Source organism: Triticum urartu, chromosome 3A (genome assembly GCF_056163025.1).
Source record: "Triticum urartu cultivar PI428250 chromosome 3A, HENAU_Tu73, whole genome shotgun sequence".
Lineage (NCBI taxonomy): Eukaryota > Viridiplantae > Streptophyta > Magnoliopsida > Poales > Poaceae > Triticum > Triticum urartu.
Genome location: NC_141875.1, coordinates 415,513,537 through 415,517,112, shown reverse-complemented (window position 1 = coordinate 415,517,112; position 3,576 = coordinate 415,513,537). Strand labels below are relative to the sequence as shown.

At 49.5% G+C, this 3,576-nt stretch overlaps 1 long non-coding RNA gene across 1 annotated transcript; it reads right to left on the bottom strand.

The window, feature by feature from the left end:
- Window positions 1-1,130: 1,130 nt before the first annotated feature.
- On the bottom strand, window positions 1,131-2,451 carry LOC147979905 (uncharacterized). The gene is made up of 2 exons (XR_015619048.1): window positions 1,751-2,451; window positions 1,131-1,662 (listed from the first exon to the last, which is right to left on the bottom strand). It is a non-coding gene; the product is annotated as an uncharacterized LOC147979905 (long non-coding RNA).
- Window positions 2,452-3,576: the final 1,125 nt, after the last annotated feature.

Below are 3,576 nucleotides of genomic sequence, written 5' to 3'. Positions count from 1 at the left end.
AACCTCGACAAGCAATCAATCAATGACGGCATCACCTGCAATCTGACATGACACGCCAGGTCAGTACATTGAATATACTTAGCTCACAACAACCAAAAGCATCAAGGCAAGACAACAACATAGCATTTAACAGATTAAGTTATTAACAAGTACTATGATGCGGAAATAATTATTAAGCATGATATGAAACTACTAGAATTACTATCGAACCACCATCTCAAGAACCATCTCACTCTTGGCTATCCGGCCAAGCAATATATCACCTCGATCACCTCGTGATCAATACCTCCATGTGATCACCGCATGACCACATCACAAACTGAATGATCATCCTCAAGATCATCCCAACATCATCAATGGCATCCTGCCAAACTGTTATAGCTCACATATCAACATATAAATCATCTATAAGTCATTCCGTCATGTGAGTGTTGATCAAACGGTGTGACCTAGTACGAACTGTGCCCATGACCGAGGACGCGACTATCGATAGATTAAATACACTCTGTAGAGGTTAGCACACTGTACCCACATCACAGAACGGTGGACCAACGACGTCCCGGCAAAACCAATATACTGCCATGACGCTCTCCTGGCCACTTCGACCAACTCCCCTTTTGGGCTCAGTCCTGGGTGGCCCCGATGCCACCTCGTGACATCCAACAGCCACCGTTGTGGCAAAACAAAACGGTCCCAAATGGGGACAATGGATCCATACAACTCGGGCGCACAAGGTTATCCCCGCCTATCGGGCCAGGGTAGCACGCACACATAACCTTCCCTAGTTGGAGGAACCAGCGAGACGCATGACAATAGACCGCATTAGGGCCTTCCCATAAAGGCAAATGTGGTTGTACTGGAAAAGCCCAGTTTGGTGGCACCTGACCAACGAAATGACAAAATTTGTCCCAAGATAGATCTGTGATAACTGATACTCCGGTATCATCTATCAACCTGTGATCCAAGTCATAGCAATATACAACAAATAATCCAAAGCATAATATCGTCATATCAAAATACTCTGAGGATAACATAACACTACCATCATGATGAATCCAAGAATCAAGATACTACTAATCCAATAGCAAGATTAACCTAAGATCCACATGATAACATCATACCCAAAATAATACTCCAAAGCATAATATCCAATACCATGATGAAAATAATATAATCCACTAATAATCCAATGGCACATGGCATCCTCATAAGTTGCAAAATATTGATCCTAGAACTCCAAGCAACATCATGGCAATAGCAAGATGAAAATATTACTTCAAGAAATGCCATGAACAAGTCATATGTAGCTAATGCAAATTTTAAGCAAGTTTAAATAAGTAAACCATGTCATTGCATTGCAATCATGCAAATGGAGGGTGTGGCTTGCTTGACAGGGATGGAATCACCGGGAAGAAGTGCGAGAAGCTCGTGGAAAGAATCATCGGAAACAATTCTCTCTCGGAGGGGGCTGAGTAAGGGCAAGGGCATAATGATCATTTTCAGAATGTTATGACATGGTGAAAATGATCCCATCGGAATAGGCTTGATGAGACAAAGAAGTGGGCTTTGGAATCACCTCATTTGGAGTTGTGAGTAAAAAGATATGGGTAGATGAGCTGCAGGGACCAATCTGTAAAAGAATCTTCACAAAGAGGCCCCTAGCTGGAAAACAGAAAGCGCAAATGCTGAGAATACGCTTTCCAGCGCAGAAAATGTATTTTAGCCCGAAACAGAGGCAATCTATGCTTACAGTGTAGCGAAAACATATTCCCTAGAATATGTTTCCACTTAAATGACGTGGCGAGGCGGGGTCAATGCGTGGAGTCGCTGACGAGTGGGGTCCACGCTGGTGTGGGGCCCGCCTAGCTGGTCGTCATCTTCAAGCTCCCGCTCGCCCACGCGGACAGAGGACAGGGTTGGCGCTAGCGATGGCCATGGCGGCTCCGACCACCTCTGGAGGAGGCGAGGCCACCGGCGGGCTTGGGAAGGAGGGTCGCGTCCATCTAGCCAGGAGGCGACCACAGGAGAGCACCGAGGCGAGAGAAGCACCAGCCGAGGCGGAGGATGGCCTCGGGCGCCGACGGGCTCGCGGCCATGGATGCTCCAGCGACGAGCGGAGGGGCTGGGGAGTCTCGTCGGGATCTGAGTGGTGCTATGGTAGTGATGGAATGGAGAGAGGGGCTCGGGCTCGCTCGGATTTGAGCAGAGGCCGGCAGCGGCAGTGGTGAGCAATTGTGGTGAGGGGGAGCTCTGGGACTCAATGGAGTGGATGGGGAGGGGAGAGGTGTGAGGTGAAGAGCCTGGGGCGGCCGAGAGGCCTAGGGGTCGCTTATATAGGCGGGGGAGAAGGATCCCGAGCTCGGGCCCGCCATGGCTCACGGGCTGCTCCGGCGATGGCCGCTAGCTGCACGGGGGAGCTGGAGAGGACATGTACGAGGCAGAGGAGGCTCACGGGGAGGAGATGGCGCCGGGGGGGGAGGAAGAAGACAAGACGAGGACAGAGACGAGCGGCGCACAGTGTACCCATGGGCGCATGGCTGCTAGCACCGACAAGGATGCTTCGAGAGGGGGCAGAGGAGGGAGAGCGACGTGAGAGAGGAGGGAGTCAGGTCAGCACACCCAAACGCGCAGAACTCACCGAGATGGAGCTGCCCGACGCGTCCCGACTTCTAGAGCGCGGCCAACGCTGCCAGAGCGCGTGCACAAACGTGCTAAAGACGCGGTCACCACTGTGCCCAGCATGGAGGGGACGCAAGAGACTGCCGTGAGCTGTCTAGAGTGTTGTCTCTGCATCCTAGAGACTGTAGGAGGTGAAAGATCAAGAGAGGCTCTGTAGCGAAGTGAGGCAGCGATGCAAGTTTGCTGTCTCAAACTTGATCAGGACCCGTGATCCACAGAGAGATGCTAAGGGTCCAATATGATGTCTAGGAGGTTTAGCATGAGAAGGACTATCATCCTGGTGATTTTGAGAAGAAATGGACCACAAAACAACATGGTTGCTTTGTAACTGCATATTTGGTCCAGAAAAGAGATTTGGATGACGCACTCACATGGAGTAGCCACTTGAGCTGAAATTTGGTAGATCATGATGATGATGAACCACTTGAGAGAAGAAATGATGATGATCTCCCAGGTTTCAAGTCCACAGATCCACTCCAAAAACAAAATCGGAGCAAAAATTAAATAAATCAAAAAGAAAAAGAAAGGGCCAAAAACGAGGGTGTTACAGAAGCTTACTTAGACAAAAACTTCTCTCTGAAGAAAACGCAACATGCTGAACAAGAGGAAGACCCGAAGCAGCTCCGGAGATCTTTCTGGCGGCTTTCCATATGAGCTCCTCACAGGACACGGACTCAGGAACCACTTAGCCCAACCCCATCAACTCTGAGAGCCGGCCAACTCAAGAAACCGCTGCACCGCTCAGACCCGAATTACCAAAGGACTTCACCTTCGTCTGATGAATCCAGCGCCAACCAAGTGCTGGCTTTTAAAATCAGCCACAGCTATGTCTTATGAAGTGTTCGTTGATTCATAACATGCTTCTTTCATGTGATGACTTATCATGCCTTTGCTACT